Here is a 13663-nt window from a genome sequence, read left to right as displayed (position 1 = left end):
CTGCAGTCTGGGGACAGGGGGGTGGGAGGGTTGAGTGCACAGGCAAGTGCAGCACAATGTAAGGGAGGGTCCCACAGAGCTTTCTGGAAGGTGGCATCTAAGCTGATGAAGAATGCATAGGGATTATTCAGAGGTGGTGGGAGGTGAGGAAAGACTTCCAGGAAAGGGAAGAGGATGAACAAAGTTCTACAGGTGAGGGGAAGTATGACATGTTGAGAAATCAGTGACATAAATCAGTATGGCTGAAGCACAGAATCTAAGAAGTGAGGACTGAGAGTTGAGGCAGGAAACGTTACTGGAGATCAGATCACAAAAACCTCGCCTACCATGTTAAGAAGTTTGAAAATGTTCATTTTGGTATTTTTGCCTTCCAGTCTCTTACTTCTATGTAATGGTCTCTTCTCAGTCATAATCACAGTGCAAACATTTATTCACTAACCGATTTATAAGGATTTACCATGGGTCAGAAGCTTTGAACTCAAATTTCATCATTTTTGTATCAGTGGGCCAGTGTGGTGGGAACCCAGGGAGGAAGGGGAGAGGGATAGAAGCCCTATCTTATCCTGACTCAGGTGACAGGATAGTCTAAATGCTTTTATCCATGTTACTACATAGCCCTTCTAACAATCATTTTAAGCATCTCTACAGCAATCCAGCAGATGGAAGGACCATAATTAACTCGATAGGGCATGCTGTTTTGGTTGCATATTTAGGCTGTTAGACTATTTTGGTAGCAAGGAACAAACTTCCAAATAACATGTGGGGCTGGGATAGTTTAAAGAACCACATGAGGGAAACACAAATCTCACGGAAACCAGAAATGTCCATTTTTCAGGATCTATGACACTTGTTAGAGTTGCTGTCTTATTACTTGTTTAGCATCAGGAATTTGTGATGTTTAATCTAGTGTTTTGTGGCTTTGCTACTCCTTCTGTGTCTATGTATGTGTCACTTCCACCAACCAGTTGACTAATCCACTGTTTCTTCAAGAGAGAGGAGTCCGATGTGCCCAACTACTTACCACCACCCTTGATACAACTTTCTTTCCAGGCTACCTCCTAGGTGTCTCTTCTTTTCTTTTCCTGCCCTTCAAGGACATCTCACTGGCCATCTGTGTTCGACAACCCAAAACCATGCCCTCAGCAGTGGGTGTGGGAGGGACATCACATCATAGAACGGGGCAAGGGGAATCACAATCACCATGGCTAACATTTCTAATATCAGTCATTTCAGGTTTTTTTCTTAAGAATAAAATTTGTCTGTTACACATCTCTATTCATGTTTCAGGTATGGCTAGTAGATTATGTAGTAGGACTACCACCTCCTTTAATCTGGGAAGCATATATTTCTCAGGACAGTCTTGGTTCCTTTATATTCCTTGACATTTGGAAAAGGACATTTTTCTACTTAATAGTCCTCCTGATTTTCATGATTTATGGAAGCCTTGGTCTAAATTTTCTCTCTTCCTTCCAGTCAAAAAGTATTTATTCAATGCCTTCTAAATGCCAGGTCCTGTTTTAAGCACTAAGATGACCACAGAGAATAAGACACCGAATATTCCTGTTCTAATAGACTTAACTTTCTTGTGGGGGAAGGCAGAGAGTAAAGAAGAAAATTAATAATGAGATAATTTCAGATAGCTTCTTCTATGAAGAAAATGAAACAAATGTCAGAGAGAGTGCCTGGGATTAAAGTACTACTTTCTGGTGTATGGCCAGCACAGGGTCTTTAAAGAGAAAATGTCTCTGCTGAGACCTGACAGATGCAAAGGAGCCAGGAGGGTTTTAGTCCAGGCAGAGAACAAGCCTGTGGGCAAGAATGAGCTTGGTGGGTCGGTCCATGGGAGAGATGGTGAATCAGTGTGGGGGCATCATGGGAGCAAGGGGACAAGGGTAGAGACCTACTTTATAACCCCTACCCAAGCGTAGGCAGAAAGTATTATGCAAATTCTGCCATATCCACTGAACTTCTCACAGTTACCTTTAACTTGCCCTGCCCAAAGCACAGTTCAATGGTTTTCCTCTTAGCCTGTACCTCTTCCAAGTCTCCTGCAGCTCAGTAATTAAACCATCCAATGGCTCATGTTACCCTAACATCTTCTTCTCATTTCCCCATCTAAATTGCCCAGTCCTTCAATCCTACATCCAACAGAAAGCTCAGGTTCATTCACTTCTGCTCATGTCCATTACCCTCATCCTCATCCAACTACCGGAATCTTTTACCTAGATCAATTCCTTGGCTTCCTGGCTGATTTCCCACCATGGCAAAATGTCTGTCCCATTTTCTAATCCGATTGTTTGCGTTTTTTACTATTGAGTTTTGAGAGTTCTTTATATATTCTAGATACTAGTTCTTTGTCAGATATGTTGTTTATAAATATTTCCTCCAGTCTGTAGCTTATTTTTTCATCCTCTTAACAATGTCTTTTGCAGAGCAAAAGTTTTTAATTTTGATGAAGTCCAATTTATCAATATTTCATTATGCTTTCATGTCAAGTCAAAGAACTCTTTGTCTAGGTTTAGATCCGAGAGATTTTCAACTATATTTTTTTCTAAAAGCTTTATGGTTTAACATCTTACAATTAAATCTGTGATCCATTTTGAGTTAATTTTTGTATAAGGTATCAGATTTAGGTTGAGATTCTTTTTGGGAGCAGAGAGAACTATTGATGTTCTATTGCTCCAGCATCATTTGTTGAAAAAGCTGTTTATTCTTCACTGAATTACTTTTGCACTTTTGTGAAAAGTCACTCAGGCATATCAGTTGGATCTATTTCAGGTTCACTATTCTGTTTCATTGGGTCTCTGTGTCCCTCTGTCAGTAATATACAGTCTTGATTACTGTAGCTATATAATAATTCTGGAAGTGGTTAGACTGATTCCTCCCATTTTATTCTTCTTTTTCAATTTTTTTTTTAGCTATTCTAGTTCCTTTGCCTTGTCATATACAGTTTAGAATAATCTAGTCTATATGTGTAATAAGATTTTACTGACATTCTTGTAGGCATTACATCAAATCTGTATATCAATTGGGGAGAATTTATATTTTTTCCTATGTTGAGTCTTCCAATCCATGAATATGTTTTCCAACCCATGAGTCCATTTACAGTTGACTGTTGAATAACACAGGGGTTAGAGGCACTAATCCCCTGTATAATCAAAAATTTGAGTATAACTTTTGACTCCCCCAAACTTTATTAATAGCCTGCTGTTAACTGGAAGTCTTAATAACATAAATGGTCAATGAACATAGATTTTGTATGTTATATGTATTATATTCTGTATTCCTACATTTGTCATTTCTTTTTTAGAGAGAGAGAGAGAGAGCACACTTGTGCGGGAGAGGGGAGAGAGGAAGGGTAGAGGGAGAGGTAGAGAGAGAATCCTAAGCAGACTCCATGCTTAGCATGGAGCCCAATTTGGGGCTCGAACTCACAACAGTGAGATCATGACCTAAGCCGAAACCAAGAGTCAGATGCTTAAGACTGAGCCACCCAGGTGCCCCTCTGTATTCTTACATTAAAGGAAGCTATAGAAAAGAAATTATCATTAAGAAAACCATAAGGAAGAGAAAATACATTTACAGTACGGTGGTGTACTTATTGGAAAAAAATCCACATGTAAGTGAACCCACACAGTTTAAACCTGTGTTGTTCAGGGTTCAACTGTATTTAGATCTTTGATTTCTTTTCTTAGCATTTTGTAATTTTCAGTATGCAGGTCATGTTTTATTAGATTTACACCTAAATATTGTAATTTTTTGAGTGATTGTAAATGGTATTGTATTTTTAACTTCAGTATCCACATGTTCATTTGTAGTATGTGGACACTGTTTTTATATTTTCTGCATAGGTAATCATGTTAACTGCAAATATGAGCAGTTTTATTTCTTCATTTCTAATCTATATGCTTTAGATTTCATTTTCTTGACTATTACACTAGTTAGAACTTTCATTTCTAGATCTAATAAGAGTTGTAAAAATGGACATCCTTGCTTTATTCCCATCCCAGTTCAGTGTTTCATTATTAAGTATAATGTTAGTTGTAGGGTTTTTGTTAGATACTCTTTATCAAACTGAGGAAATTCCCTCTGTTCTTAGTTTCCTGAGAGTTTTTATCATGAGTGAATGTTGAATTTTGTCAAATGCTTTTTTGCATCAATTAATAAGAGTATGTGATTTCCTTCTGTAGCCTTTAATATGGTATATTACATTAGATTCAATACATGAATTCAACTCACCATCCCACATTTGGAATCCTGTTTAGTTTTTGAATTTCTAGAAATTGAATTGGAACATTATGTTTACCTCAGTCATAAGAAACAAAGTCTTACTTTCTAGTTGTTAAAGTAGGTTTATTGTTTAAGTGGCAAGAAATGTTAATTTTTTTTTAACATTTACTTATTTTTGAGACACACACACACATACACACACACACACACACACACACACACACACACAAAGTGCGAGTTGCGGGGGGGAGCAGAGGGAGAGGGAGACACAGAATTGGAGAAGGCTCCAGGCTCTGAACTATCAGCACAAAGCTCAACCCAGGGCTTGAACGCACCAACTGTGAGATCATGACCTGAGCCGAAGTTGGATGCTTAACTGACGGAGCCGCCCAGGCACTCCTAAATGACTAGAAATGTTTAAAATGTTATTGTTGTTATTAATAGACATTTAATTGAACTAGTGATTTTGAGAATGAATATATATATATATATATATATATATATATATATATATATATATATATATTTTTTCTAAATCTTCTAATCAGAATTCAGTTGATTAATTACCCATTACAAGAAGTTCTGCTTTAAATAGTCGTTCGAGTCCCATGTTGGGCTCTGTGCTGACAGCTCAGAGCCTGGAACCTGCTTCAGATTCTGTGTCTCCCTCTCTCTCCACCCCTCCCCACTCATGCTCTGTCTCTCTGTCAAAAATAAATAAACATTAAAAAAATTTAAATAGTAATCAACCTTTATCCCATTTTTACTGCTTTCATTGGAACAGAAGTTGTAAATTATTAAGTTGTCTCAGACCATTGGTTCTGGAGATAGTTTAAGGAGCAGCTTGGATGATAAAGCTTTCTTTGAGGTACTAGGAAAATACCCTTAAAATTTTTTTTGTAGGCTTTTTGAGATTTGTAAAGCCTAACTAATAATTTCATAAAAGTAATCATGAGACAGAATATTTCTTTTATTATTGATTATATGATGTCATTTACTTGTAGATAATAGGCACAGGCCTAATGATTTGGAAATAGGTTTAAAAATGTCAAATACATTAGAAACCAATCTCTTTATACATGTTCCTTTCCTTGCCACAGATGGCTTTATACATTTGCTATTCTTGTTTCTAACCACTCCTCTGGTCCTCGCTGCTAACTCTGTCCTCACTTACTTTAACCTGGCCACATCTTTTGGCCATGTCAGCCACCTCGTATATTTTAGCAAGTTTCTGGGATTTGAAGTTTCTTTTCTGGGGAAATATTGTGAAGTGCAGTGGTTATACACAAAATATATTGTTATAATCACCAAAACTGTTTGGATTACAAACTCCCTTCTTGAAGAGGAAAAACTATTGCCACATGCAGGATTTGTTCCAATAAACTGCCTATTATTATTATTTGATTTCTTCCAGACATTTTTTATACCTCTTTAAACTGTCATTTTCCGTGCATTTTAGATATGTGTGAGTGAGTTTGGGTCACTTGGGGCTTTTCCATTTGTGATTCAATTTTCTATTCCTCCTGCCTTTAGTTCTGCCAAGAAATAGTTCTTGGAGGATTTCATTTAGTCTTTGGCCCCTGGCTTAATGACTTCTGCAGGGTCTTGATCGGTGGTGTGTTTTCCACTTACACACTACCATCTACAGCCATGTGAGGGAGTGGCATTTGATTCCTCTGGAATTTGCTTCTTTATTATATAACTACTCTTATGCAGCTGAATATTATATACAGCTATGAACTTACTAATATCCGGTGTGATTTTTTCCCCCCAAATTTATTCTGTTTTTCACACATCATGGACAAGGATACATTTTCATTATTATACTTACCCCAAATTTAGACCTTTGAAAGGAGAGATGACCAAATGCTGGACCTGAGTACCTCAGAGCAATTGGTTTGGTCTAGGGGCGAAGGCAAGGGGAGACTTGCCAGAAATTTTTGGAGGCTGTATTTGGGTTAACACTGAAGATTCTCTCTTTCCTCCCCTCATGGTTTTGAACATCTTATCATTTTGTTCTTCAGAAGAAGTTCCATTTATGTTTTGTTTTTCATATATATAATCTTTCCTCCCCAATTAGATTGCATATTCCTTTAAAATTTTCTTCTATACTCCCACAGCAAGGAGAATTAAAATATAGTTGCTCAGCAAATCAGAATTGAATGTTCTTCTGTACCCTCTATGCTGTTGATGTACAGAATGGCAAGATCCAATCTTTGCTCTTAAAGGGCTTACCATCTGTTAGAAAGATGTGAAGTACATAAAAATATATGATCTGAGACATGATATGAGCCTGAGAAAGATGAAATCAAAGTGCTTGAAGACTAATTGGGTTAGAATATATAGCAGTAGAGAACACATCAGGAGACTATAGATGCTGGAGAGGATGTGGAGAAACGGGAACCCTCTTGCACTGTTGGTGGGAATGCAAATTGGTGCAGCCGCTCTGGAAAGCAGTGTGGAGGTTCCTCAGAAAATTAAAAATAGACCTACCCTATGACCCAGCAATAGCACTGCTAGGAATTTATCCAAGGGACACAGGAGTACTGATGCATAGGGGCACTTGTACCCCAATGTTCATAGCAGCACTCTCAACAATAGCCAAATTATGGAAAGAGCCTAAATGTCCATCAACTGATGAATGGATAAAGAAATTGTGGTTTATATACACAATGGAGTACTACGTGGCAATGAGAAAAAATGAAATATGGCCTTTTGTAGCAACGTGGATGGAACTGGAGAGTGTGATGCTAAGTGAAATAAGCCATACAGAGAAAGACAGATACCATATGGTTTCACTCTTATGTGGATCCTGAGAAACTTAAGAGAAACCCATGGGGGAGGGGAACAAAAAAAAAAAAAAAAAGAGGTTAGAGTGGGAGAGAGCCAAAGCATAAGAGACTGTTGAGAACTGAGAACAAACTAAGGGTTGATGGGGGGTGGGAGGGAGGAGAGGGTGGGTGATGGGTACTGAGGAGGGCACCTTTTGGGATGAGCACTGGGTGTTGTATGGAAACCAATTTGACAATAAATTTCATATATAAATAAAAAAAAAAAAAAAAAAGAAAGCTTAAAGCTAAAAAAAAAAAAAAAAGAATATATAGCAGTAGAGAGGAGCTTCATGAAGAATCTGGCCTCTTGAGTTAAGTCTCAAAGAAGGAGTAGGATTTGGAAAAGGGTCTATTAAAAGTTGGGAATGAAAAAGAAAAGACTACCATTTTAGGCAAAATTACAGTGTGAGCAAAGGTGTGGCACTTGGAAACAACCCAGTACAATTGACAAACAGCTTGTTTCTGACCTCAGTGGCACTAGAGAGAAGGCAGGGTATGTGTGCACACCGCCCTGGGGGGGAGGTGGTTCTGAGTCTAGGCATGTGAGCTGATACCTAACTCTCTAGGCCACCTCTGCTAAGCAGTTAACCAGCCTGAACATGTGCAGCCATGGAGATGGAGAGCTCCCCACCTCTTGAGGTACCAGCTGTCATCAGAGCATTCTTATCACTGGGCTCTGGTAGGAAGACTGGCAGATGGGAGAAATCCAAATGGGAGGGACATAGAAAGGCAGCATGAAGAGGTTCCAGGTATGTATGTATGTATGTATGTATGTATGTATGTATGTATTTATGGCTATTTATTTTTGAGAGAGGGAGCATGAGCGAGCACAAGCTGGGAAGGGGCAGAGAGAGAAGGAGAGAATCCTAAGCAGGCTCTGCACTGTCAGCACAGAGCCTGATGCGGGGTTCCAACTCACAAATGATGAAATTATGACCTGAGTTGAAACCAAGAGTCAGACACTTAACAGCTGAACCACCCAGGTGCCCCTGTTTTTTAAAATCATGATTGAAGCTGTGAGTTTAGTAAAACCATAACGGCAGCTGTCCAGGAGGATGTGGGGTGGGAAACTCTTTTGTAGTGATCAGAACCTAAAGTAGAGAGATGTTTAAGGGAGTAGAAAAGAGAGGACATATACAAAAGGCTTTTGTAGCATGGATAATGTTTTAGAAAATGCCAGACGAACCTGTTCTTGTTCCCAGTTAACCCCTAATTTTTGCTCGTTGCCCTACAGCTTTCCATCAATTGTAACTGGGATCTTTATTGTTTCTGGAGAAGGGTGGATACTGGCTGGATAAAACAGCCATGACTGGGCTTCTGGAATCAGAACGAAAGTTTATTTTAAGATCCATAGGGAGATAATCTGAGAGCAAGCATCTTCTATTTCCAAAAGCAAGGCTTTGCTGAGAGAAAGAAGGAAACAGCACAGCAACAAAAAAGGATCTGTGCTTTCCTAGGAGTCAAAGCTGACAATCTAAACACAGAATTTATAGTAAACCATAGTGTCCATGCAGGATGTGACATCAGGACTGTTTTCTTGAGAATGGAAAAGAAAAACTCAGGCAGCAGCCAGAAAGTAGAAGGATTCTGAGGGGATTGGCTCTTCCTCTCCTTCCAAGCACCTGTGCATTAGGGGGCGGGGGAAGGGAAGGCGTGGGCGAGAGCAACCTTTGGGCACTATCTGCTAGAAAGGGGTTGAGCTCTGTACTAGACAGGGCCTGAGGCAGAAACATTTGAATCTGATTGAAAAGAATCACTGGATTGCAGTGAGCACACCAGAACAGGATAGGATAGGCAGTTTGCTCCATGTAGACTTGGGGCATGAAAGCAAAGTTAAATTCAGTTATAGAAAATAAAGTTCTTTTCTTCTAAAGAAGTCATGTCATAGTTGACATAAAATTTCACCTTGGCTACACTCTGAAGAGGTGAGGTGTTCAGGCCAGTTGCCTGGAGGTGAGTAAGCTTTTACCACCATTTCATACTTGAGAAACTTAGAGAAGGTCCGTGATTTGCCAGGGTTACTTAGTTGGTATGCGGTGGTGGGAAGGGTATGTGGAGATACCACTGAATCATAACTTTTGTCCAGAGAGATGTCAGAAATGATCTAGTCCATCCCTAGAATTTTCCCAAATAAGAAAAGTTAAATAAATGAAGTGATCCACTCAAAACTGTATTACCTGGTTAGGGCTGAGCAGTGCTTTCTGGAGTTTCTTCACCAATCCAGTATATGTCTGATCAGCCTGGAAAAATTAATATCTATTGCATTTGACATCCATTTCCTTTCTTAATTGTGTGTAGATATGAATGAATGCTCTGGCAGGCTGATTAAGTAATTACTTTATATTCATCTAGAAAGCTTGTGCTTTGGGGATTTAAGTTTTTCATCTCTAAAATAAAGACGTTACATATCTGATCCCTCAGCAGCATGTCATGAGGATTTAGAAAATAACCTTGTCTGTGACAGGTTTCCGGCTTTATGGAATTAGTCTAAGGTTTTTCGTTTCATTTAGTAGGAAGTGGCAGCTTTACCAAGTAACCACTGGTTTGGGTTCTTCGAACCCAGAGCATAGCTAAAGTTCCAGGCTTGAACTTGAGCCCAGCTGTCCTCAGTTACATGAAGTACAAGAGAGTAGGGCTCAGCCTCAGTCCAGCTGTGCTGGAAGCAGTAGCTTTACAGATGCTAGATTGCAGTGCAATGTTTGTGAACAAAACTGCTCTTCTCACTCATTTTGTGTACTCTTATTTTCCCCAATGCCTTTCTCAGAATATCTTTGAGGTGAGATGTATAGTCTTGCAAACTTTGTGGATGATTGCCCTTTTCAACCTCACCATTGGTTCCACAATTTTTTGGAAGCAGTTTAGCATCTGAATTACGGTAAATTTTATATATTGCCATTATAATTTATAAGTGTAGAGACTGAACAAATAAATGCAAAGTCTATGAATTACCTTTGTTAGTAAAGCAAAGAATTGCAGATATAATGAAATTATGTGTATACATTTGGGGGTTTAGTGCATTGACACCATTTTCCCTTATCATCTTTTCATTCACTCCTGTTCTTGATACTTATAGTCAGTACTGGGGAAGTTCAGTTTGTGATGATAGTCAATTAAATGTTATTCGGGGCTCAAATCCTAAAGTCAAATGAAGCAGAAGGAAGCGGTTTCCTCTTCAAGGTTCAGCTCCTGCCCACTTGCCACCTGCCTTGAGCTGAGGCCTGGCGGTGTTGTCACTCAGGTGGATGTCATGGGCTTCTCCCCCATCACACACCTTTCTGGCTGTTACTTGCCTTCTCACTCTTCTCCTGTGTAACTGAACTTCTTGAAAAAGTTTTCTGTACTCATTGTCTCAAATTCCTTCCTACTCTTGAATCCACACCACTATGTCATTCATATCCATCAGTCCACTAAACAAGTTTTCCACGGAGTTACCCGTGATCTCCATGTGGTTCGGCCCAGTGGTATGCTTTCAGGTCTCGGCTTACTGGATTTCTTAGCAGTATCTGACATGGTTCATCTTGTATCCTTCTTTTTAAAAGTATATTGTTAAAATTTTCAGACTTAAACATTTTATTAAGAGAGTGACAACTCCATAGACTCACCACCCAGTTTAAGAAATAAAATCCTAGCAACACTGATACTTATTTCCTTACAGAGCTTCCAAAGGCTTTGTTCCTCTCCCCAGTCACATTCAACTTCTCCACTCCTACAAGGTAACTACTCTGCTGATCTTGGTGTTTGTGGGGTCTTAGAAGCTCTGAGTTCTGTCAGTATCCTCCACCCAAAGACCATTGGGAATGCAGTATTTGGATATGCTGGGTTTATTGTTCATCACAGCAGGTGAGAACACACACTGTGGAGAATCATGGGGTATCTCAGTAAAAGGTAGAGAGAACCTATTATATGGATTTGGGTTTTAGTTGGATGATTTACAAGAGAATCTGAAGAAGGGGACATTTGCTCTAGGGTAGATGCTGTCAGAGAGCAGGTGTAATTCTCTGATTAGGTATCTCAATAAATCTCACCTATATGGGGGGCTAGAATAAGGATAATGTAACTGGTAAGTTACATTACATTAAGTAGCTGTCAGTCATTTTGGCTGAGAAAGAGGTGTTTGATATTTTGTGGATGACACGTTGACTTTGTTTTTGTCTGTGATTAGACAAAATGATGAAGTAGACTTATTTTGTTTCTTTTATCATGGTCTCAGAATAACCTTGTCTGAGACTGGTATTCTTTGAGATGGTTTATGTCTAATAGGAGAATATGTGGCCTTGATAAGAGTGTTGGGGCAGCTTCTGAACATCAGGAATTGCTTTCTTTCTTTTATTTTCTTGTTTTTATTTTCCTTTCTCAGTTCTGAACAAGTTGAGAAACGATAGTCAGGCAGATGGAGACCAAAGTACCAGCTTAATTATAAGGTTAGTTTGGGGAATGTAGTTTGAGAATGTGGTGAAAATGAGCTTCCTAATATTGGACCAGGGATAGGCAGACTTCCCTGCTCAATCATGGATTGTACTGGAAATGCTTAGGCCGACCCACTCAAGGCCTTTGTCTCCAAGTTCATGACAGTACAGTGAACTCTAGGCTCTGGAAGTTCCTTCTCGGTCTTCTTTCACAAGTTCATTTCCCTTTCTTGGCCATTCAGAGTTGGAGTTTCTACATATTCTGAACCAGATGTGCTTCTGACTCTATAGTTTCCCTAAGTTGTTTCATCCACTCTCAGGTTTTGATGACCATTTTATATTGATGACCCTAATCTGTATCTCCAGGCTAGACTTCCTCTCTGATAAGCTTATTCCCCATCTCCACCTGTATGTTTCAGAGCACTTCAACTTAACATGACCCAGGCCAAATTCATAATCTCCTCCCTAAATTCAGCATCCCAGGTTCCCACAACCTGATCCTACAGCTTTACCCCACATTCCAGCCACCACCATCCACCTGCACATTCTACATGCGCCATGTTGCTTCATGCCTTTAAGCTCTGCCATTTGGTTATTTCTGCTAAGAATACTCTTCCATTCTTTTTCTTCATTGCTATACTCTTCCTTCAAGGCCTACCTCACGTGTCATCTCCCACAGAAAGCCTTTTTGGAACCTTCTAGGCTGGATTGAATGCTCCTGCTCTATGTTGATCTCTTCTTACCTTTTGTTCCTCTATCATAGCAATTAATTTGTTCATTGATTTATCTGTTCATGTGTCTGTTTCCTTCACGATATCTTAAACTCCTTGAGGTCAGGAACTCTACTTTATTCATCTTTATATCTTGAGCTACATCTATATCTAAGTATCTGTACTTTGATCTTATGTCTATGTATCTATAGGTATATGGTTAGATATATATCTATATTGATAGACATGGGTATATGTCTATCTATATTGGTAGATAGAGATAGATATCTAATACCTTGAATTAGACTTGGTACTTAATGAATATTCAGTAAATATTTGTTAAGCTCCTTATTGTCTAAAGACTTTAATATTTTTTCCGGTCCTGGATTGAACAGAGGTTTGGTAATTTTAGTATTGAAAAGAGTAAGCCAAGTATTTTCAAATCTGGTTATATTTTACTGTACTCGAGATGCATTTCAGTAAAGTAGTTATTTAGATTGAAGTTTCTAAAGTACACAACATTTTGCTATTAAATTACGTGGCATTTTCAGCAATGGTTTACTTTCATTTCTGACTAACTGTGTCACAGGTTGTGACTCCTAATAGTTTAAGTAATATAATTATCAGCCAAGTAAGCATTTTGATTTTGTCTATAGTTTTTATCTGTAAATCATAAATTTATCTATGATTTTAAAGTTAAGGGCCTTTGCAAAATGGCTACCCCACCCTCCTAGTGAAGGGAATGCAAGCATCTGGGATAGAAATGGGGCTCCTGTCTCTCAGTCCCATGTCCTTTCTCTAGAGCCCTGGTATTTCAGGGGACAGGTGGGTGGGAGGTGGGGAGTGGCTTTAGTGGGCCCTGCTGGCAGCAGAGAGGTGATGCCTCTGGTCTCACCCCACTGATGCTCACAAGGTGCTCAGTATTGGCTTTGAGTATTCCTGTGACTCAGCTACACTGTCAGGGCTAACTGCCCTGCTCTCAGTTGGCAACTTCCTTTTCAGTCTCTTACTACAACTTTCTGATCCAGGTTTATGGTGGTCTCAGCTCATCTTTTAGAGCCAGCCTGCATGCTGAGCAGTCTCTGCCAGCTGTCCCTCCTGTCTCTGAGGGGAGAGAGTGCTGAGTGTGGTTGTCTGGGCAGGGCTCTGCGAGGAAGGCCCCTCAGAACACCAGTACCAAGTTAAGGGATGGGTGCCGTATGTAGGATGGCACTGCTGAGGGGGAGGGGCAGGAGGAGCAAATTGCTGGGGGAGAGAGGCACGTGCCAATGATCTGAAAACAGACTTGATTAAATTGCAATTCCTATGTAAACAAGGATTTGTTTTTTCTGATTATCACCTCCTAATTTGGTTTTCTCGAGCAATATTTGAAATGTCTGCAAGTTCTTAGAGCCAGTCATAATGAAGATGAAAGCGGTAATGATAACCACCCATTGTGAGTATTTTCATTTGTACTCTGCAAAGCAGTTTCACATTTGTTTAAAGA

General features: G+C 39.4%; 1 protein-coding gene across 14 annotated transcripts in view; it reads left to right on the top strand.

Annotated features, from left to right (window-relative positions):
* The window catches only part of CSGALNACT1 (chondroitin sulfate N-acetylgalactosaminyltransferase 1), a 346168-nt gene that overhangs the window by 224863 nt on the left and 107642 nt on the right, over positions 1-13663 (top strand). The window lies entirely within an intron of this gene.

This window comes from Puma concolor, chromosome B1 (genome assembly GCF_028749965.1).
Source record: "Puma concolor isolate L17-30 chromosome B1, mPumCon1.1.hap2, whole genome shotgun sequence".
NCBI classification, from domain to species: domain Eukaryota; kingdom Metazoa; phylum Chordata; class Mammalia; order Carnivora; family Felidae; genus Puma; species Puma concolor.
Note: the sequence above shows the minus strand (reverse complement) of the source record. Positions and strands in the feature narration are given on the sequence as shown.